Source organism: Schistocerca gregaria, chromosome 3 (genome assembly GCF_023897955.1).
Source record: "Schistocerca gregaria isolate iqSchGreg1 chromosome 3, iqSchGreg1.2, whole genome shotgun sequence".
NCBI lineage: Eukaryota > Metazoa > Arthropoda > Insecta > Orthoptera > Acrididae > Schistocerca > Schistocerca gregaria.
In genome coordinates, this window is record NC_064922.1 from 844,997,989 (window position 1) to 845,022,687 (window position 24,699).

A 24,699-nucleotide genomic window follows, 5' to 3' on the forward strand; every position below is an offset into this window, starting at 1 on the left:
GCTTAGGGACTAATGAACTTAGCAGTTAAGTCCCATAAGATTTCACACACATTTAAACATTTGAAATGCGTAACATCACGTTTCCGACTTTGATTAAGGTCGTGTTACAGCCTATCGCGACTGCGGTTTATCGTACCGCGACATTGCTGCTCGCGTTGGTCGAGATCCAATGACTGTTAGCAGAATATGGAATTGATGGGTTCAGGAGAGTACTACGGAACGCCGTGCTGGATCCCAACGGCCTTATATCACTAGCAGTCGAGATGACAGGCATCTTATCCGCATGGCGTGCAGCCACGTCTCTATCCTTGAGTCACCTGATGGGGACGTTTCCAAGACAACAACCATCTGCACGAACAGTTCGACGACGTTTGCAGCAGCATGGACTATGAGCTCTGAGACCATGGCTGCGATTACCCTTGACGCTGCATCCCAGACAGGAACGCCGACGATGGTGTACTCAATGACGAACCTGGGGGCACGAATGGCAAAATATTTTTTCGGATGAATCTAGGTTCTGTTTACAGCATCATGATGGTCGCATCCGTGTCTGGCGACATCGCGGTGAACGCACATTGGAAACGTGTATTCGTCATCTCCATACTGGCATATCACTCGGCGTGGCATTGGTTACACATCTCTGTCACCTCTTGTTCGCATTGACGTTACATTTCAGATGTTTTACAACCCGTGGCTCTACACTTCATTCGATTCCTGCGAAACCCCACATTTCAGCAGGATAATGCACAACCGCATGTTGCAGGTCCTGTACGGGCCTTTCTGGATACAGATATGTTCGACTGCTGCCCTGGCCAGCACATTCTCCTGATCTCTCACCAATTGAAAACGTCTGGTCCGTGGTGGCCGAGCCACTGGCTCGTCACAGTACGCCAGCCACTACTCTTGATGAACTGTGGCATCGTGTTGAAGCTGCATGGGCAGCTGTACCTGTACACGCCATCCAAGCTCTGTTTGACTCAATGCCCAGGCATATCAAGGCCGTTACTATGGCCAGAGGCGGTTGTTCTGGGTATTGATTTCTCAGGATCTATGCACCCAAATTGCGTCGAAATGTAATCACATGTCAGTTCTAGTGTAATATATATGTACAATGAATACCCGTTTATCATCTGCATTTCTTCTTGGTGTAGCAATTTTAATGGCCAGTGGCATTGTAATAAAGAAATCGTCGATTTAGAGAGTAAAACAGTGTAGTATCAGATAAATCGTGGATTTAGAGAGAATAACAGTGTTACTATCTCTATGGCATAAGGGGCGATCAAAAAGTTTCCGTTTGAGGAGCAGCGTATATGAAACGTAGGGTGACTCCAATGCGGGTATATAAGCACCGACATGTAGACATGGGATTAGTGAGGCACTCGTGTCGTTCCGAAGTGAGTGTGGTAAATGTGAGACATGAACTATGGCGACGTTAGTATCAAATGTGTCCAGACAAGACTAATGGGGCGTTACCCTTTTCGTGGCTGCCGAAGGACAAACACCGGTAGACATCCGTCGGCGAATGAAGAATATAAATGGGGTAGTATTTTTGTCGAAAACAAGCATCGTTGTGGAATGGTGTGTGACAAGGGGTCAACGCACTTCCCCATATCGCAAATGCCGTAAAGCAGAAGTTACGCCAACTGATCGACATCTACATCTACATCCATACCCCACAAGCCACCTGACGGTGTGTGGCGGAGGGTACTTTGAGTACCTCTATTGATTCTCTCTTCTATTCCAGTCTCGTATTGTTCCTGGAAAGAAAGACTGTCGGTATGCCTCTGTGTGGGCTCTAATCTCTCTGATTTTATCCTCATGGGCCTTCCGCGAGATATACGTAGGAGGGAGCAATTTACTGTTTGACTGCTCGGTGAAGGTATGTTCTCGAAACTTCAACAAAAGCCCGTACCGAGCTACTGAGCGTCTCTCCTGCAGAGTCTTCCACTGGAGTTTCTCTATCATCTCCGTAACGATTTCGCGATTACTGAATGATCCTGTAACGAAGCGCGCTGCTCTCCGTTGGATCATCTCTACCTCTTATATCAACCCTATTTGGTACGGATCCCACACTGGTGAGCAATACTCAAGCAGTCGGCGAACAAGTGTACTGTAACTTACTTCCTTTGCTTTCGGATTACATTTCCTTAGGATTCTTCCAATAAATCTCAGTCTGGCATCTGCTTTACCGACGATCAACTTTATATGATCATTCCTTTATAAATCACTCGTAATGCCTACTCCCAGATAATTTATGGAATTAACTGCTTCCAGTTGCTGACCTGCTGTAGTGTAGCTAAATGTTAAATGATCTTTCTTTCTATGTATTCGCAGTACATTTCACTTGTATATATTGAGATTCAATTGCCATTCCCTGCACCATGCGTTAGTTCGTTGCAGATCCTCCTGCATTTCGGTACAATTTGTCATTGTTACAACCTCTCGGTGTACCACAGCATCATCCGCAAAAAGCCTCAGTGAACTTCCGATGTTATCCACAAGGTCATTTATGTATATTGTGAATAGCAACGGTCCTACGACACTCCCCTGGGGCACACTTGAAATCACTCTTACTTCGGAAGAGAATGTTGCGTTCTTTCAAGTGGGACACACTCGAGCACCAGCCCTGTACTCCTGATCTCGCCCCCCCCCCCCCCCCCCCTGATATTATCACGGCTTCCACTCCTAAAAAAGGCCTTGAAGGGTTGACGATTCATGTGCAACGGGGATGTGTAGCACGAAGTTAAGGACGGGTATTTTCAACCTACTGCATCGGTAAGTACACTCCTGGAAATTGAAATAAGAACACCGTGAATTCATTGTCCCAGGAAGGGGAAACTTTATTGACACATTCCTGGGGTCAGATACATCACATGATCACACTGACAGTACCACAGGCACATAGACACAGGCAACAGAGCATGCACAATGTCGGCACTAGTACTGTGTATATCCACCTTTCGCAGCAATACAGGCTGCTATTCTCCCATGGAGACGATCGTAGAGATGCTGGATGTAGTCCTGTGGAACGGCTTGCCATGCCATTTCCACCTGGCGCCTCAGTTGGACCAGCGTTCGTGCTGGACGTGCAGACCGCGTCAGACGACGCTTCATCCAGTCCCAAACATGCTCAATGGGGGACAGATCCGGAGATCTTGCTGGCCAGGGTAGTTGACTTACACCTTCTAGAGCACGTTGGGTGGCACGGGATACATGCGGACGAGCATTGTCCTGTTGCAACAGCAAGTTCCCTTGCCGGTCTAGGAATGGTAGAACGATGGGTTCGATGACGGTTTGGATGTACCGTGCGCTATTCAGTGTCCCCTCGACGATCACCAGAGGTGTACGGCCAGTGTAGGAGATCGCTCCCCACACCATGATGCCGGGTGTTGGCCCTGTGTGCCTCGGTCGTATGCAGTCCTGATTGTGGCGCTCACCTGCACGGCGCCAAACACGCATACGACCATCATTGGCACCAAGGCAGAAGCGACTCCCATCGCTGAAGACGACACGTCTCCATTCGTCCCTCCATTCACGCCTGTCGCGACACCACTGGAGGCGGGCTGCACGATGTTGGGGCGTGAGCGGAAGACGGCCTAACGGTGTGCGGGACCGTAGCCCAGCTTCATGGAGACGGTTGCGAATGGTCCTCGCCGATACCCCAGGAGCAACAATGTCCCTAATTTGCTGGGAAGTGGCGGTGCGGTCCCCTACGGCACTGCGTAGGATCCTACGGTCTTGGCGTGCATCCGTGCGTCGCTGCGGTCCGGTTCCAGGTCGACGGGCACGTGCACCTTCCGCCGATCACTGGCGACAGCATCGATGTACTGTGGAGACCTCACGCCCCACGTGTTGAGCAATTCGGCGGTACGTCCACCCGGCCTCCCGCATGCCCACTATACGCCCTCGCTCAAAGTCTGTCAACTGCACATACGGTTCACGTCCACGCTGTCGCGGCATGCTACCAGTGTTAAAGACTGCGATGGAGCTCCGTATGCCACGGCAAACTGGCTGAGACTGACGGCGGCGGTGCACAAATGCTGCGCAGCTAGCGCCATTCGACGGCCAACACCGCGGTTCCTGGTGTGTCCGCTGTGCCGAGCGTGTGATCATTGCATGTACAGCCCTCTCGCAGTGTCCGGAGCAAGTATGGTGGGTCTGACACACCGGTGTCAATGTGTTCTTTTTTCCATTTCCAGGAGTGTAGATTACCTCAACGCTCACGGCGATTTTGTCCTATTGGCATACCGATTCTAGACTGTACGGCATTCGAAGAGAATCTTTTGGATAGTTCCTTATATCATTGCACAGAAAGGTTATGGAAGCAAACAAAATCGAAATTCAGAAACAAACAAAATAATTGTTTCGTAAAACGTCTGCATGAAGCACATGACTGTATGAAAGAGAATATCACACGAAGTGTTGATTGCTACTGACAATGGATTTCAAATTTATTTGGTATTTCTAGATTTGCCGAAGCTTTTTACACTACCATACAAGCAGCTTGTAGTGAAATTACGTCATTATGGAATATCGTCTCAGTCACGTGACTGAATTCGTGATTTTCTGCCATGGAAGTCAAGTTCGTAGTTAACTGTCGGAAAGTCATCGTGTAAAAAGTAAGTGATTTCTGGCTTTCCCCAAGGTAATGTTAAAGGCCCTCTGCTGTTTCTTATCTATATAAGCGACTTAGGACAGAATCTGAGCAGCCGTCTTACGGTGTTTGCAGGTCATCTACATCTACATGATTACTCTGTAATTCACACTTAAGTGCCTGGCAGAGGGTTCATCGAACCATTTTCATACTACTCCTGTGCCATTCCACTCTCGAATGGCGCGTGGGAAAAGGAACACCTAAATCTTTCCGTTCAAGCTCAGATTTCTCTTATTTTATTATGGTGATCATTTCTCCCTACGTAGGTGGGTGTCAAAAAAATATTTTCACATTCGGAAGAGAAAGTTGGTGATTGAAATTTCGTAAGTAGATCTTGCCGCTAAGAAAACCGCCTTTGTTTCAATGACTGCCATCCCAACACACGTATCATATCAGTGACACACTCACCCCTATTGCGCGATAACAAGAAACGAGCTGCCCTTCTTTGCACTTTTTCGATGTCCTCCGTCAATCCTACTTGGTAAGGATCCCACACCGCGCAGCAATATTCCAGCAGAGGACGGGCAAGTGTAATGTAGGTTGCCTCTTTAGTGGGTTTGTCGTATCTTCTAAATGGTCTGCCAAAAAAGCGCAGTCTTTGTTTCGCCTTCCCCACAATATTGTCTAAGTGGTCTTTCCAATTTAAGTTGCTAGTAACTGTAATTCCTAGGTATTTGGTCGAATTGGCAGTCCTTAGATTTGTGCGATTTATCGTGTGCCCAAAATTTATCGGATTTCTTTTAGTACCCATGTGGATGACCTCGCACTTTTCTTTGTTTAGAGACAATTGCCACTTTTCGCACCATACAGAAATTCTGTCTAGATCATTTTGTAATTGGAATTGATCGTCTGATGATTTTACTAGACGGTAAATTACAGCGTCATCTGAAAGCAATCTATGGGGGCTGCTCAGATTATCACCTAGACTATTTATGTAAATCAGGAACAGCAGAGGGCCTATGACACTACCTTGCAGAACGCCAGATATCACTTCTGTTCTACTCTATGATTTACCGTCCATCGCTACGAATTGTGGTATCTCAGAGGAAATCACGAATCTAGTCACATAACTGAGAGGATACTCCATATGCACGCGATTTGATTTATAGTCGCTTGTGAGGAACGGTATCAAAAGCCTTCTGGAAATCTAGGAATATGGAATCGATCTGAGATCCCTTGTCGACAGCATTCATTACTTAATGGGAATGAGGAGCTAGCTGCGTTGAACAAGAACGATATTTCCTGAATCAGTAAGTCATTTTCTTCAAGGTAATTCATAATGTTCGATACAGTATGTGCTACAAAATTCTACTGCAAATTGAAGTCAGTGATATGAGTCTAATTCAATGGGTTGCTCCTATTTCCTTTCTTGAACATTGGTGTGACCTGTGCTACTTTCCAGTCTTTAGGAACAGACCTTTCGGCAAGTGAGCGGTTGCATACGATTGCTACTAAAGGCGCCATTGTGTCTGCATACTCTGAAATGAATCTGATTGGTATACCATCTGGATCGGAAGACTTGCCTTTCTTATGTGATTTGTTTCGCAACACCTAAGATATCTACTTTTATGTCACTCATGCTAACAGCTGTTTTGGTCTCGAATTCGGGAATATTTATTTAGTCTTCTTTCCTGAAGGAATTACGGAAAGCTGTATTCAGTAACTCCGCTTTAGTAACACTATGATCGGTGACATTTCCATCGCTATCGCGCAGTGTCGGTATTGACTGTTTTTTGCCACTGGTGTTCTTTACATTCGACTAGAATCTCTTTGAGTGTTCTACCATATTTTGGAACAATGTTTAGTTGTGGAAACTGTTACAAGCATCTCGCATTGACGTCCGCACTAAATTTCTAGCTTCCGTGAAACTTAGCCACTCTCGAGGATTTTGCGTTCTTCTGAATTTGGCACGTCGTTTATCGTCTAGTAATGTCATCAGAAGATCAGAACAAATTCCAGAACGACTTAGGAAAGATACCTGTATGATGCAGAGAAGCTAAGACGAAATGGCTGCATGAAAAATGTTAAGAAATCTAAAAAGAAATGACTGTCGGTAGGAGTGACTCAGCATACAGGAAAGTCAAAGCAACCTTCAGGGACATTAAAAGCAAGGATGGTAACATTAAGAGCACAACGGGAATTCCACTGTTAAGTGCAGAGGAGAGAGAGGATATATCGAGAATACATTGAAAGCCTCTATGAAGGGGGAAGATTTGTCTGATGCAATAGAAGAAGAAACAAGAGTCGATTTAGAAGAAATAGGGGACCCGGTATTAGAATCAGAATTTAAAAGAGCTTTGGAGGACTTAAGGGCAAATAAGGCAGAAGGGATAGATAATATTCCATCAGAATCTCTAAAATCGTAGGTAGAAGTAGCTACAAGTCGACTATTTACGTCGGTGTGTAGAATCTATGCGTCTGGCGACATAAAAATGGTTCAAATGGTTCTGAGCCTTATGGGACTTCACTGCTGAGGACCTCAGTTCCTTAGAACTTAGAACTACTTAAACCTAACTAATCTAAGGACATCACACACATCCATGCCCAAGGCAGGATTCGAACCTGCGACCGTAAGCGGTCGCTCTACCGATGTAACTACAAAATGTTTCACTGCACGACTGAATGGCGATGTACCTCCAAGATGATGGGTGTCCAGCATATAGCTCGCGTGCGGTTGAAGCGATATTGGATAGCATATTCCATTACAGGTGGATTGGTCGTCGAAGCGCCATACCTTGGCCCACACGTTCACCGGTTCTGACGTCCCCGGCTTTCTTTCTGTGGGGAAAGTTGAAGGATATTTGCTATCGTAATCCATCGACAAAGCCTGACAACAAGCGTCAGCGCATTGTCAATGAATGTGCTAACATTACGGAAGGCGAATTACTCGCTGTTGAGAGGAATGTCGTTATAAGTATTGCCAAATACATTGAGGTTGACGGATATCATTTTGAGCATGCGTTCTCAGAAACGATAAGTTCACAAAGGTACATGTATCACACTGGAACAACCGAAATAAAATGAACAGACGTACCTACGTTCTGTATTTTAATTTTAAAAAACCTACCTGTTACCAACTGTTCGTCTAAAACTGTGAGCCATGTGTTTGTGACTATTACAGCGCCATCTATCGCAAAGCGAAAAAAGTGGTCCAACTAAAACATTCATATTTCTTTACGTACTGCACGAATATGTAATAAAAAATGGGAGTTCCTATTTAAAAGAACGCAGTTGATATCCGTTTGAGCTATGGCAGCGCCATCTAGAGGGCCAACCACAGCGCCATCTGGTTTTCCCCTTCAAGCTAGACGATTTCGTCCTTTGTAGTTTTTTCGTTTGACGCTTTGGCCCGGTCACGATCAATGGACCACCATGTATACAGCTACAGGATATTCCAGTACAATGGTTCTTGCCACTTGTGGATACTTCTAGAATGTACTAGAAACCGAATATAGAAATTAATATTGCACAGTTCAGGTGGGTTTTGAACTCACGACCGTGCATGCAACAGCCCTCCACCGCCGCTGTCCCAATTTCGAACGGCGCTCCTCGCGCGCCCGCTACTGAGCGTTTCTCCATCACGCCGCCACCTTGGCCGTCACGCCGCATTTGTGTAGTACTGTCTTTTTTCTTCTTCTGCAGTCCTGGATCTCGTCCTTGTTAGCACGCCTGCTGTGGCGTTAATTGCGGCCATTGCGGGGAGCAGCTCGGCTCTAGCACGCTCGCCGCCCGGACAAGGGACACTGCCCGGGAACGGACAAGACAGGCAGACAGAGAGAGACGGGCGGCGGGCGGAAACAGCTCTCGCCAATTAGGCGACCCCAGCAGGCTCACACCGTAACTCGGCCACTTGCCGGCGCTGGCGCCGGCGCCGTGCATTACAGTACCGACCGGGTCCCGCTGTACTGCCTACCACTCCGGTCCGGTGCTCGTTTGCTCTCTAATAGCCTCTCAAACTGCAACACGATGAAGGCGGCGCGTTACGAAAGGTCGAACAGGCGTGCTCCGACATGCATATGCTCAGCATTTCAGGACAACCTGCAAACCAACGCCATCCACACTCGGCACATAAGGAAACTCTACGCAACGGGTTTCTCGTTCAGAAATCGTATTTGAATGTTTGTTGTTTTTGACGAAATTATGATATGCACCTTTTAAGAAAGCCAAACATCTACCAGCTCATGTTACAACTGTACAGCGGCAGGTTCGTAACCTATCGGGGCTGTAATTTATCGTCCCGCGACATTTTTGTCGGTGTTGATAGGGATCTCACGACTTTTATGCGAATATGGGTTCAGAACAGCCACTTAACACGTTGCTCTTAACGGAACAAAATGGACAGATGTAGGGAAGTAATTTCTGGAGTACCACAAGGAAGTATGATAGGATCGTTACTCTGTGATCTAGTAGAAATGGTCGGAAGCTCTGCAAGACTGCTGGCATATGATGTGGTTGTCTATGAGATGGTAAGAAGGCCAGAGACCCATGGATTTGTAGAGTGGCCTGCAGAGGACTGACGAATGATGCAGACTCTGGCAGCTGACCCTGAAAGAAAATAAATGTAGCAGATTGTGCACACACGGGAAAAGAAACCCACTAATGTACAACTTCACTGTGGATGAGAATTTTCTGGAAACAGTGCCTGCAGCAAAATATCTAGGAGTAAAAGTGGAAGGAGTATATAGAGAGTCTATATAGGGGCGATGTTCTTTAGGAAAATATTATGGAAATGGAAGAGGATGTAGATGAAGATGAAATAGGAGATATGATACTGCGTGAAGAGTTTGACAGAGCACTGAAAGACTCAAGTCGAAACAGGGCCCCGGGAGTGGACAACATTCCATTAGAACTACTGACAGCCTTGGGTGAGCCAGTCCTGACAACTCTACCGTTTACTGAGCAAGATGTATGAGACAGGCGAAACTCCCTCAGACTTCAAGAAGAATATAATAATTCCAATCCCAAAGAAAGCAGATGTTGACAAATGTAAAACGAGGATAATGGAATGTAGTCGAATTCAGTCGGGTGATGCTGCGGGAATTAGATTAGGAAATGAGACACGTAAAGGAGTTTTGCTATTTGGGGAGCAAAGTAACTTATGATGGTCGAAGTAGAGAGGATATAAAATGTAGACTGGCAATGGCAAGGAAAGCGTTTCTGAATAATAACATCGAGAATAGATTTAAGTGTCAGGAAGTCGTGTCGTTTCTGAAAGTATATGTATGGATTTTAGCCATGTATGGAAGTGAATTAGGGACGATAAATAGTTTAGACGAGAATAGAAGCTTTCAAAATGTGGTGCTACAGAAGAATGTTGAAGAGTAAATGGGTAGATCACATAACTAATGAGGAGGTATTGAACAGAATTGGGGAGAAGAGGAGTTTGTGGGACAACTTGACTAGAAGAAGAGATCGGTTGGTAGGACATGTTCTGAGGCATCAAGGGATCACCAATTTAGTATTGGAGGGCAGCGTGGAGGGTAAAAATCGTAGAGGGAGACCAAGAGATGAATACACTAAGCAGATTCAGAAGGATGTAGGTTGCAGTAGGTACTGGGAGATGATGAAGCTTGCACAGGATAGAGTAGCATGGAGAGCTGCATCAAACCAGTCTCAGGACTGAAGACCACCACCACAACATAACAACAACAACAACAACAACAACAACAACAACAACTATCCAGAGCGACTTTAAGTGGAATGACCACATAAAGCAAATACGAGGGTTGCTCAGAAACTAATGAGCCGCATTTTTTTTCTCGCCGAAACAATGCTACGAATGCGAAACGTTACGAATGTATCATTTGAAGTTTCCTCAGTGAGCGCGCCAAGTTTCCGTCACTTCCGACAGATAGCGTAGCTCCAGGACAGTTTCAAAATGGCGTCTGTAGGTGATGTAAGTTATAAGCAACGTGCCGTCAATGTATTTCTCACTGGAGAGAAAGAAACTGTGGAAAACATCCACAAACGCTTGTGCAAAGTCTATGGAGCATCTACTGTCGACGGAAGTTCAGTTAGTCTCTGGGCACTGAGGGCGAGGTCACTAGAAGGCGGTTCGGCGGAGTTCCACGATTTGCAGCGGTCGGGGAGATCATCCACGGCTGTCACACCTGACACACCTGACCTAGCCCCCTCGGACTTCCACTTCTTTCAGCCATTAAAGGATGCCTTTCGTGGAAGACATTTTGAGGATGATGATGAGGTGATTCACATAGTGAAGCACTGGTTCCGTCACCAGGACAAGGATTGCTACCGACATGGCATACACGCCCTTGTTTCGCGCTGGAGGAAGGCCGTACATACAACGGGATGCAGATTACGTGGACAAATAGGGTGTGTATATAAAACACTATTCTTTCGCGTGTGTAATTCTCATTATGTTCAATAAAGAATTGAAGAGAAAAATGCTATGCGGTTGTCTGTAAGAGGGGTAACAACGGCGGAACACACATCGATTTACAGAATGACCTGTGGAGCATTTATGAATGGTGCAGGCTCTGGCAGTTGAGGTTCAAAGTAAATAAATGTAACATAATATGCATACATAGAAGAAATCCACTACTGTACAACTTCACTATTGATGAGAAACTGCTGGAAACAGTACCTGCAGCAAAATATCTAGAGCGACTTTTAAGTGGAATGACCACATAAACCAAATATTAGCAAAAGGCAGATCCCAGACTCAGCATCTTAAGGAAATGTAACTCATTCACGAAGGAAGTGGCTAAAAAGGCGCTTGTTTGGCCGACTCTTATGTATTATTAATCAGTCTGGGATCCTTACCAGGTAGGACTGATAGAAAAGCTAGAGAAGATCCAACGAAGAGCGACGCGTTTCGTCACGGGAACGTTACAGAGACGCTCAACAAATTCCAGTCGCAGACGCCAGAAGAGAGGCATTGTGTATCACAAGGATGCTTTCCATTGAAATTTCGAGAGAGCATTTTTCAGGGAAGAGTTGGAGAGCGTATTACTTCCTCCTGCATTCTCCTCGCGAAAAACACTACGAGAAAGGTCGAGGAATTGGAGCAAATACTGAGGTTCATCGTCATTCTTCCCACGCGCCTTTTGCAAATGGAACATAGAAGGGGGCATGAGTTAGTGATACCAGAGGTACCCTTTGCTACACGCCGTCAAGTGGCATGCGGAATATGATGTACATGGAGAGGCAGGATGTCAGCTATTCCACATGACGAGCGCCCGAGAGGACAGTCATGTTGTTCCCTCGGGCTCACAGGATCGTACGGACACGTCATGTATATCGAGTCAGGCAGTGTACTTGTTTGCAGCAAGACAGGTATTCAAACGGACAGCGTGGCGACGTCTGAAGTACGACAGACGTTTGATATGGCATGAGGTGCATGGAAGGAGGAATATGGATGTAGTGGCGCAGCAGAGCACCTAGATTGGTTGGTAGTGGGTGGGAACTGGGTGCTGGGACTGGGTTTTGCGATTAGGTATCGGATCCGAAGAGTAGAAGGTGTAGAAGGTCTGAAAAGCAGATGAGTTGGTACAAGATGCGAATTGAGGAAGGTAAGCGGATGCAGAAGGCGAGAACGAGCGCATGTCTTTCCAGGATTTCAAGGGACAGATCCAGGCTCCCACAAGGAGTCCACTGTCTTATGCCGTTTTCGCATCCGTCATACCAGGCTCACTCATTGTTTTCTCTTGTGTAAAAAGCCACCCCCACAATGCGATCGTGGGGCCAGACTGATAGTATCCCATATATTCAAGCAATGTCCCCTTCTTTTGGCCCTTTGTACCAAGTACAGCCTTCCAGATTCCTTGTCTTTAATATTAGCAGATGATTCGTGGATTGTTTAACTTGTCCTCAGTTTCCTACGTGAAAGTGGTTTTTATTTTCAGGTATAAGGTTCTGCTTTACTCCTGGAGCAGGGGCAGTGTGGTTGTGGTTGGGGCCTCTTTTCGTGTTTTCTGAGACTGGGACCCATGACCACACCGACATGGAAAGACAGCTCTTTCATCCCTCTGTTTTTCCAGTTTTTAGATTTCGCCTACGGTTTTATGTCTTCTACTCTGTGTGTTTTTAGCCTCCTCGCTTTATAGTTTGACCCCTCTGACTGGGTCCGCCCACCTTTTAGAGGACACACTATCTTACGAAAGGAACTTTTGATGAACTCGTCGTTTCGTCCCATAACCCAGTCAATTAGTCATGTGCCTATGAAGGAAATTTCTTTTCAACTGGTATAAAAGCGTTATATTTTTAAACAAAATTAATTACATCCAGGCAATGTTGGCATAGGTTAGGATGGGGTGGATGAGGCATTTAAAGGTGAGGATAATGGCAGAAGGATGAAGACCCTAGATGAGGCTTGTTAGTAGTTTTAGTTGGTTTCGGGCTTTGTGTTGGATGGTAAGGAGAAGTACGTTCCATGTTACTTTTCTGTCGAGAGTTAGTCCTAAATACTTTACTGACTTAGACGGATGGGTTGGTTGAAGATGCAGAGATAGAAATCTGGACGATGGAAACACAAGCGGTGCGACCAAAGATGGTGGCTTGGCTTTTCTGTGGATTTACTTGAAGTTTCAATATATTACAACACTCGCCTGGGACATTCAGGTGACGTTGGTAAATTTCTTTGTCTTTTTATACCTTGTATACGCGCTACTATCGCCATCTGTATGTGTGCCTACCGATATCCCATGACTTGTCACCTCAGTGTAAGGTGGCTGTTCAGATTGTCTTCTAAACCATATACATAAATTAGAAACAGGAGAGGGCCTATACCACTTCCTTTGTAAACGCCAGATATCACTTCTGTTTCACTCCACGATTTTGCGCCAGTTGCCAAGAAATGTGACCCTTCTGAAAATCAAGAGCCAATCGCACAACTGCGACGATACTTCATAGGCACCCAATGAGATCAGAAGCCCCTTGTGAGGGACGATAACAAAGGCTCTGCCGAAATCTAGAAGTATGGTACCAATTTGAGATCTCCTGTCGACGGTACTGATTCAAAGACACGCATACGACGAGACTCAGCCGCCGAGATTCCGCGTCCAGCGTCTGGATCCCTTCGTGAATGGCCGGCTGAAATCGTCCATGAGTCGGAAGAAAGCAAGGACAATAGCGCGGTATCGAACGCAGGCGTCGATTCATTGGTAGGATACAGGCAAACCGGTTTGTCTACAACGGATGCTGCTCACAAAACACCTGTACGGGATATACAACAATGTTGCATAATCCGTTTAATGAACACGTACCGCAGGACGTGGAACGCCTGCAGATAGTGGTTACAGGTGCGTTACACTCGGGTGAGATGGTTACAGACACGGTGCTTAATCTGAATTGGTACACATTCAGAGAGCTTCACAACAAACTGACTAGGGGAAGGGAGATACGACGCACTCTCAGGTATCTGGGAATAGTTGATTTGGCAACAGAGGAAGTAAAGGGGGTAAAAATTGTATTCTCGACTTCAGCAAACACGTCCAAGTGGACGGCGGTTGCAGTTGTTATTAGCACAGGATGGACCAGACTGGACAACTGGACTAAAACAGTCTTTGGACGAAGGCTTTAACAACAACTTAATATGAATTTCTGTTGTGACATATTTAATGATGGAGAATACGCTCACGCAAATGAATGGTTCGCATTCATTGATAAACTTGACGCCTCTACACATCGAAGGGAGGCAATGTGATTCCAGGAGAGTCATATATGGGTAAATGCTTATTCAGTATATCTACATTTATACTCTGCAAACCATTGTGAATTGCACGGCAGAGGGTACTTCCCAGTGAACTACAAATTGTGGTTGCTCCCTGTTCCATTTGCATATGTTGCGCGGGAATAGTTTCCGCCTAAAACCGTCTGTGCGCGCCGTAAATACTCTAATATTGTCATCGCACTCCCTAAGGTAACGATACGTAGGCGATTGTAGTATATATCCCAGATTCCTCACTTGAAACTGGTGGCTGTAATTCTGCAAGTGCCCTTCACAGGACGGGGGGTGGGGGGTGGGTGTTATCTTCAGGCGTCTGTTAGTTTGTGTGTTTTAGCATCTGAGATCACTCTTGCTGCTGTCCTCTGTGTATACGTCCAGCACCACCTGTTAAGCCCCTTTGGTACTAGTCCCACGCAAACGAACGATAGTCTAGGATGGGTCGCACGAGTGTCTCGCAAGTAATTTCCTTTGCAGACTGATAGCATTCTCCCCCTATCCTACAAAGGACTGAACTCTTCCACCTGTTGTAGCTACAACTGAGATGATGTTATCGTTCCATTCCATATTTCTGTTGATGTTCCAGTCACAGAATTCTTCGATTCTGTATCCTGTGGAGTGCCAAATTTTATGTCTCTGAACAATCAAAGCAATTTGCCAACTTTGCACCTGCTTGTTGTCTTTCCAAATTTAATTGAATATCTGAGAGGCTTCTTCAGGCTCTACTTCAATGTAGACAAATGCATTGTATGCAAAGAAGTCGGAAGCTGCTATTAAAATTTTCTTTACAGTCATTAAAATTGACCATGAACAGAAGAGTCCCAAAATACTTCCCTGGGGCGCGCCTGAAATTACATCAATTTCTGTCAATGACTACACATCCTAGATAACATACTGCGTCCTTACTACCAAAAAATCAGTCCAGTCACAAATTTCGCTTGATACCCCATACCATCACACTTCTGATAGTAAGCGCAGCGCAGATGTGGAACTGAGTCAAAACTTTTTTTTTTTTTTTTTTGAAATCGAGGAATACTGCATCTACCTGATGGCCTTGGTCCATAGCTTTCAGGATGCCATGTGGCAAAAACTGAGAGTTGAATTCCACGTGATCGAGGGTTTCGGAATCCAAGGAGGCTGGTATGGAGGAAGCCATTCTATTCGAGATATCTCACTATGTTTTACCTCAAAATATATTCTAAGATGCAACAACAAATCGATGTCATTGATTGCATACACTTTCTTCTTATTTTAAAGTGGATTACACATTTCAATGGTTGTGTCATCATCATCATCATCATCATCTACAATAACACAATTACCGAAGAAGCACAGGAAGCGGTCACATCCATTAAATATCTGCGTAAATGCGTCCGGTGCGATTTAAACAAAGGTAATCCCTAGAAAAACACATGTCACACACAGATCCAATGGAGGAATCCTCAGGCAATGTAGTCCATCCACAAATGACGTAGATTATAATATAGTTTGACCTGCACGTTCATATTCTTCGTCACTGTGGAACCCATTCTAGAAGGTATTGTTACAGAAAACAGAGAAGGTCCACATAAAAGCGAGGCGCCTCGTCCTATGTTACTAAGTGTGAAAGAATAGAAGAGGTGATCAGCCAACACAATGGCAGACCCTACAAGACAGGCATTAATCACTAAGTGATCTCTTTAAATTCCGAGAGTTTATTTTCTTAGTAGTGTTAATATAATGCTTTGTCTTGCGTATATCTCGCGAAAAGTTCATGAAGGCAAAATTAGAGAGCTTCGTTCTCTGCGCGCAGCTTCTGCGACTGGAACAGGGAAGTGGGAAAGTGACAAGTGGTGCACGAAGCCCTCTCCGCCACGCACCTGACGGCGGCTAGATAGAAAAGACGCACATGCAGTATCGCTATGAGGATGATTGCTGAGTCTTCCTTGTTGAAACATTTGGATATCAGTACGTCCACGTATCAACATGCCTCTCCACACAGTAACACTTCGGCCGCCGAAACGATCATGTTCGACAATGTTCCTAGGTGCGTTGTGTTCTCACCTCTCGTCATGTGAGGGTTCGTCCAGCATTCTAGAACAGGACCGTTTTGGTGGTCCAGCTGTTATGGTGGGCGGAAGCATGATGCATGGGTGCACTGACCTCCAAATCACTGAGCACGGCCTATTCACCGGTCAACATTATTCTGACGCTGTACTCCTTATCCATATGCGTCTTTGCAGTTGTTATGGATGAAATGGCGCGACCGGATCGAACACAACAGGTGGATGAGATATTCGAACGAGAAGATATTCGGCGAATTGACTCGCCTGCCCGCTCTCCTGACTTAAATCCACAACGACATTTCACCAATTGTCAACTGCGCTGGTTGAGGAATGGAACTTTCTACCACAAGAACTCGTTAACAACGTTGCAGCCAGCGTGGGAGCGCATTGCAGAGCATGTATTGCCGTCTACGGTGACCCCACACCATATTAAGAACCATGTCGCTCCTTTTATGATGTTCAGCGGACCATCACAAATCGCAGTAACATCGGCGTAATTACTGTTTTGAATAAAAGTGTCATTTCTGTTCGTCTCGCTTTGTAGTTCTGTCGGCTACCTTCAGGACGATACTATAGTAGTTCTTTCTACGTACGGTCGAAGTTTGTTCGAGCTATGTCACTTGAGTGATACATCAAACGAAAGTGTCTGCCGTCCTTAAGTTTTACACAACAGTGTAGTTAGTGATTACGAAGCGCAGTGTTTGCATATGTGTTTTCCAGAATATAATGTAGACCGAGTGTTAAGCAGTCTCCTGTTTCATTTTTACAAGTTGAAACGACGCGTATGACAGATGACCTCGATTCGAATTTATTACGTGTCAGCTTTTCAGTAAAAGCAGTGAGATACGCTATTGGGAATGACAACTATTCTGAGATTGAGGTCTTCGCTTTTACACTTTTGAAGTGAAATCTTTGTAGGAATTACGCGTCTGCAGGCAGTGAGGTGCAAATTTTGGGGCCGCAAAAAGAGTTTTAAGCAATTATCCGTTGCGCATTAGCGGAGATATTGTGTGTTAGGTCCCTGTTCGATAGACCGTTCACCCACGGACGGGAGGCTGGGACAGATAGTAAAACCTAGTTCATTCAGAACCCGTTAACAAGGGTCACCACAGCATGTGTCGTCTATTTTGCAGACAGCGAATTGACGAGGTGGTCGTGTGTCGTCTTGAATAGTGTCGGTGACAGCGCTTGACGAAAACTTTAACTGTGTGGTGTTCGAGTGAATGGTCCGTTCCACGACTGCATCTAACGACAGTAAACAGACACACGGCGTTTTCGTTCTTCAGCTGTGAGTGAAATACGCGAGGGATTGCGGACGAAATTCCCCCGACTGCAAGCTGAGGAGTGGAGCTGTGGCAGACGCGGAACCACGCTGCGAGTTCGTCACGGCATCCATCGACATGGCGGTGTAGGTAGTGGGTCGGTGAAGCGAGGCGCCAGAGACACAGCGCGGTGCAGAGCAGAGCGGGGGAAGGCGAGCGGGCCCACCTGTGGCGTGTAGCGCAGCTGCGGGCGTGGCTGGCCTAGGAGCGCTCGTGGCTCATCTCAGCGCGGCGTGGCGTGTGACGCGACGCGGGGCGGAGCGAGGCGTCGTGAGGTGTTTCCGGCAGCGCGGCGCGTGCAGTACTGGCCGCTGACATGGGCGGTCGGGCGGGGTCGGGCGCGCTCGGCGCCGCTCGGCCGCCTCCGCCTGCGCTGCGCGGCGAGGCGTGCGCTATGGCACAGCGGCCGGCCGCAGAGGGCAGCAGCGGACACGCCCCCGCGCGGCGTCGCGACGCGGCAACGCCGACCCCGGGCGCCACACAGCCGCGTTCCTCGCCGGCGCTCCAACTGCAATAAAACAAAGGGCTGCTCCCGCAACGTGTCGTAATTCTGCGACTCGTCCGAAAACGCTCGAGCCTACACGCCACTGCCAATTACAGGGACACACCAGTACATTACTATACGCGTAAGAACGCCTCAACTGCCAACACAAGCATAAATTCTACAGCAGTGATTCCAGACCTGAAGGTAATTACTCCCTGAGAAGTAAGATTAAATTTTATGAGGGATAAACAGAAGAGAGTTCGATTGTGTTTCGATCACAAAACACAATTATTTTTAAAAGACTAGTACTATCAGTTTAATAAGTCACAGCTGCAAAATACTAACGCGCATTCTTTACAGACGAATAGAAAAACTGGTAGAAGCCGACCTCGGGGAAGATCAGTTTGGATTCCGTAGAAATGTTGGAACACGAGAGGCAATACTGACCCTACCACTTATATTAGAAGAAAGAATAGGGAAAGGCAAGCATACGTTTCTAGCATTTGTAGACTTACAGAAAGTTTTTGACAATGTTGACTGGAATACTCTCTTTCAAATTCTGAAGGTGGCAGGGGTAAAATCAGGGAGCGAAAGGCTATTTACAATTTGTACAGAAAGCAGATGGCAGTTATAACAGTCGAGGGACATGAAAGGGAAACAGTGGTTGGGAAGGGAGTGAGACAGGGTTGTAGCCTCTCCCCGATGCTATTCAATCTGTATATTGAGCAAGCAGGAAAGAAAACCAAAGTGAAGTTCGGAGTAGGTATTAAAATCCATGGAGAACAAATAAAAACTTTGAGGTTCGCCGATGACATTGTAATTCTATCAGAGACAGCAAAGGACTTAGAAGAGCAGTTGAACGGAATGGACAGTGTCTTGAAAGGAGGGTATAAGATGAACATCAACAAAAGCAAAACGAGGATAATGGAATGTAGTCGAATTAAGTCGGGTGATGCTGAGCGAATTAGATTAGGAAATAAGATTCTTAAAGTAGTAAAGGAGTTTTGCTATTTGGGGAGCAAAATAACTGATGATGGTTGAAGTAGAGAGGATATAAAATGGAGACTGGCAATGGAAAGAAAAACATTTCTGAACATGAGAATACACTAAGCAGATAGAGAAGGATGTAGGCCGCAGTAGGTACTGGGAGATGAAGAAGCTTGCACAGGATAGAGTAACATGGAGATCTGCATCAAACCAGTCTCAGGACTGAAGACCACAACAACAACAACAACAAGGCTGTAATACCAATTACATACAGTGAGAAGAGGAAAATCATGAGATACCTCCTAATATCGTGTCGGACCTCCTTTTGTTCAGCACACCAACTCGACGTACCATAGACTCAAGAAGTCGATGGATGGCCCGTGCAGAAACATTCCGCCATGCTGTCTCTGTCGCCGTCCGTAACTGCCAAGTTGTTGCCGTAATAATATTTTATGCTCCAATCGACCTCTCGTTTATGTCCCATAAATGAGCGATGGGGTTCATGTTGGGCGATATGGCTAGCCTAATCATTTGTTCGAATTGTCCAGGCCGGCCGGAGTGGCCTTGCGTTTATAGGCGCTACAGTCTGGAACCGCGTGACCGCTACGGTCGCAGGTTCGAATCCTGCCTCGGGCATGGATGTGTGTGATGTCCTTAGGTTAGTTAGGTTTAAGTAGTTCTAAGTTCTAGGGGACTGATGACCACAGCAGTTAAGTCCCATAGTGCTCAGAGCCATTTGAATTGTCCAGAATTCCTGGCAAGGCACATTGTCATCCACAAAAATTCCATCGTTGTTTGGGAACATGAAACCCATGAACGGCTACAAATGCTCTCTAAGTAGTCGAACATAACCTTTTCCTGTCACTGATCGGTTCAGTCGGATCAGAGGAAGAAGTACACAGCACGTAAACACAGCCGACACAACTATGGAGCCACCACCAGCTTGCTTAGCGCCTTGTTCACAACTTTAGTCCATGGCTCGTGAAAATAATGTATGAACAATATCTTCCCCACATAGTTCACCCACTACACACATATGGGGCGGGCAAAATGAATCTGGTCCGCGAAATATGTATTTCATGCCCCTGAAGATAGGCAACCCAATTTACATAACTCACATGTAAGTCTGATTTATTTATCTGGATTGCCTATGTTACGGTACATGAAATTGGTGCATTAGATCGTCAGAACCCCGAGATGGGATTCGTCTTTGGCCCGGAATCTCACTGACTGGAGCCAAATTGTCTTCTGTGACGAGTCCCGCTTAGAACTACGCCCCAATGACCACCGAAAACGTGTCTGGAAACGCCCTGCACAGCGATGGGATACCAAGTAGACTGTCGACAGCTATACGGCCCGACAAGTGTTAAGTGATGGTCTGGGGTATCGTTTCTTTTCATAGCAAGACCCTTGTGGTTGTCAGCCGCGGCACATGTAAAGCGCAGCGGTACGTCTAAGATATTCTACGCTCCGTTTTTTTGCCCTTCATGGAAAGCCATCCTGAGCTTACATTCCAGCAAAAAAAAAAAAAAAAAAAAAAAAAAAAAGAGGTTCAAATGGCTCTGGGCACTACGGGACTTAACATCTATGGTCATCAGAACCACTTAAACCTAACTAACCTAAGGACATCACACAACACCCAGTCATCACGAGGCAGAGAAAATCCCTGACCCCAACAGGAATCGAACCCGGGAACCTGGGCGCGGGAAGCGAGAACGCTACCGCACGACCACGAGCTGGTCGCCTGCACATGGCAAGAGTTTCTTTTGCTTGTCTACGAGCTTGCCAAACACTCCTTGGCCAGCAAGGTCGCCGTATCTCTCCCCATGAGAATGTTTGGACCATTATGGGAAGCCCCTCAGGATTTTGACCATCTACCGCAGGCACTGGATAGAATTTGGCACTCTATCCCTCATGAGGGCATCCAACAACTGTACCAATCAATACCAAGCAGAATAACTGCTTGCATAAGGGTCGGATGTGTACGAACGCGTTTTTGCTGTGCATTTACACTATGTGCTGATTTCTGTCCTATTCGGCTAATTCCTTCCTTTTTTTGTCTTGTGGTGTATATAATGGAAAATAATTATAGTTAGTTCCTGCAATGGATCATACGAGGGTCGCTCTAAAAGACATGCACACTATTTTTGTAAAAATACAGTTTTCATTCTCCATGTGTGAAAGTTTTACAGTGTTTAGATACAGCCTTCCCGCTTGTTTTCAGACTTAGTTCAACCTGTTCCCGTGAGTGGCGCCGTCACAGTATGTCATCAAGATGGCTGCTACACTTGACGTTAGTCAGAAGCAACGTGCTGTCATAGAATTCCTGTGCTGTGAAAACGAGACAGTGGAAAACATCCGCAAGAAGTTGAAAAAGGTGTATGGAGATGCTGCTGCCGATCGCAGTACAGTTAGTCGGTGGGCAAGCAGGTTACTTGATGAAAACGGGAACGGTAATATTGAGGATTGTCCTCGCACTGGCAGCGTACTGCACACACTCCAGACAATGTGCAGAGAGTTAACGAATTTGTGACTGCTGAGAGACGCATCACAGTGAATGAAATGTCACGCTACATTGGGATAGGGGAAGGAAGTGTTTGCAGATTACTGAAAGCGTTGGCGTTAAAAAAGGTTTGTGCCAGGAGGGTTCCCAGGATGTTGACAGTGGCTCACAAAGAAACAAGAGAAACGGTATGCAGTGAACTTTTGGAACAGTACGAGAATGGTGGAGATGAATTTCCTGGAAGAATTGTGACAGGTGATGAAACATGGCTCCATCATTTTTCACCGGAAACGAAGGGGCAATCAACGTATTGGCATCACGCAAATTTACCCAAGGAAAAAAATTCAAAGCCACACCTTCTGCTGGTAAAGTTATGGCTATGGTGTTTTCCGATTCCAAAGGAATCTTGCTTGTGGACAGCATGCCAAGTGGAACCACCATAAATTCTGATGCATATGTGACGACACTGAAGAAACTTCAAGCTTGACTGAGTCGTGTTCGACCACATCGGCAAAAGCAGGATGTTTTGCTGTTGCACATGTCAGTCAAAAACCCATGGAAGCGATCACAAAACTCTGATGGACAACACTGGAACACCCGCCTTACAGTCCTGACCTGGCTCCAAGTGACTATCATCTCTTTGGGAAACTGAAAGACTCGCTTCGTGGAACAAGGTTTGAAGATGACGACTCCCTTGTGCACGCTGCCAAACAGTGGCTCCAACAGGTTGGTCCAGAAATTTACCGTGCTGGTATACAGGCGCTGGTTCCAAGATGGCGTAAGGCAGTTGAGAGAGATGGAAATTGTGTGGAAAAATAAAAATATTGTTCCTAAAGGATGTATCTACACACTGTAAAACTTTCAAACATGTAGAATAAAAGATGGATTTAAAAAAAATAGTGTGCATTTTTTTTGGAGTGACCCTCGTAAATTGCTTCATCATTCACTTCGCAACATTTGAACGAACTAATTGAGAGCAGAACACAACAGTAACTATAATGAGCACTAGGTTGTTGTAGGACCTACACAATATTATTATTATTATCGCCTGTGATCAGACGCCAACTGTTGGCAACCTGAAATAATCCAATCTGTGTCAATTGAGAGTGATTTACAATCAATACATGCAGTGCACACATTTTAGATTAGTTAATTTTAAATGGAAGGGGAGGGGGGCGCAGAGTGTGGGTGAAGCAAGTGTAGCTAGGGAGAGGAGTGGTGCAGAGGAAGTATGTTTTTTCCAAGAAGAAGTTGTAAGTGGCGCTTGCAATGCTCTGAGAATTGTTCATAATTCTACAAGAAAAGGGTGTGAGAAATAACCAGTAACAATCATCTCAGTCACTCATTGCTTCGTGGTTTAATAAAACACCTATAACAAATTAATAACATTTATTTTTCGTTATTATCAAAATGAAAATCTTTTTGAATATTCTTTTCCATTATCTTAGAAAGGTTCTTGATGGCTGTGAGGGAAAAGGTGTGTGGGAGCGGTCTAGTTTATCTACGGTTACACTCAGGGGTAATGGTCTCAGGAAGGTTGGAAATCACTGCTCTACAGCTACGTCCGGACACTTCAAACCACTGTGATGCGCACGGCAGAGGGTGCTTTCCTACCACATCACACAGTGGGGTGTCTTCTCATTCCATTCTTCTACGCACTACGAGAAGATTGATTGAATGCTTATGTGCACGTTGTAGTTAGTCTAAACTTTAAGTTTTCCCAGTGAATCAGCTGTCTGTGCCGCTCTCGAGTTTCCAACCTCGTGCTGTCGTTTATGTAACACGATGTTGCGACAACGTACTTTGCCGTTATCTTCTGGTGATACCCACAGAAAGAGAGAGTTCGGTACATCGCGCCTCCTTTGTATTCTTATCCACATATTTTTTTGTCCTGAATGGCGAATACTACGGATTTTAAGTACGAAGCAAGACGTACACAACAGATACTACGAGAGGCTCCAAGCACACAGGCACAACCACATGTTCGGCGCCTCTCAGTCCCGCATAGCAACCTCCTCATGGCTCTTACAAACGTGGACCTCTCCTTGCTTCCACGACACCACCTTCAGTGCATCATATACCGGGTGATTAAAAAGTCAATATAAATTTGAAAACTTAATAAACCACGGAATAATGTAGATAGAGACGTAAAAATTGTAAAAATTGGCACACATGCTTGGAATGACATGGGGTTTTATTAGAACAAAAACAAGTTCACAAAATGTCCGACAGATGGCGCTGGACAGCAAAACGTCAGTGAGTGCGCATGACAATCGTATACAAAACCAGCTGTAATGAGAGAGAGAACCAGATGCGCCAGCACTCGCGGCATGTTGACATTACCTAAAAAGGCGCTTCTAGTGAATCTGTATTATCAGAATGGGGAATGTGCTAGTTCAGCATTACGATCCTATCGCCATATGAAGGAGATTCGAACGGGTAAAGGTCCGTTGACAAATGCAACTGAGGCGAGAATGATTTCGAAGTTCGAAGCCACGGGTTGTTTAGACGATAGACCCCGTAGTGGCCGACTGAGCACAAGGCGTAATGCTGCTGAGACAGTTCAGGAAGAAATGGAGACTGTAGCGGGTTCGTCTATGCACGGGGAAGTCAGCGCTCGTGCAGTCGCACGTCGCACCGGCATTCCATACACTACTGTTTGGTTGGCACTGAGGAGTACCGTCCGATGCTATCCGTACACAATTTATCGGCATCATGAACTGTTACCCGCCGGTTTAGTGAACCGGAGGGCATTTGCGGTGTGGGCGTTTCAAAAGATGGCGGAAGATGACGATTGGTTGATTAACGTTTTGTGGACCGACGAAGCTCATTTCACGCTCCGAGGGTCTGTCAACGCCCACAACTGCAGAATTTGGGCTACCGAAAATCCTAGAACTGTCGTAGAAACTCCATTGCATGACTAGAAAGTCACGGTATGGGTTGGATTTACCACATCTACCGTTATCGGACCTTTTTTCTTCGAGGAAATGCGTGATTCTGGTTTTGTAACTACTACCAT

At 45.9% G+C, this 24,699-nt stretch overlaps 1 protein-coding gene across 1 annotated transcript in view; it reads right to left on the reverse strand.

The window, feature by feature from the left end:
- The window catches only part of LOC126354746 (protein N-terminal asparagine amidohydrolase), a 254,994-nt gene extending 236,977 nt beyond the window's left edge, over window positions 1–18,017 (reverse strand). Inside the window, exon 1 of the mRNA XM_050004625.1 lies at window positions 17,873–18,017. The gene's annotated coding sequence lies outside the window, so the exon portion shown is untranslated. The remainder of the gene's footprint in view (window positions 1–17,872) is intronic.
- Window positions 18,018–24,699: the final 6,682 nt, after the last annotated feature.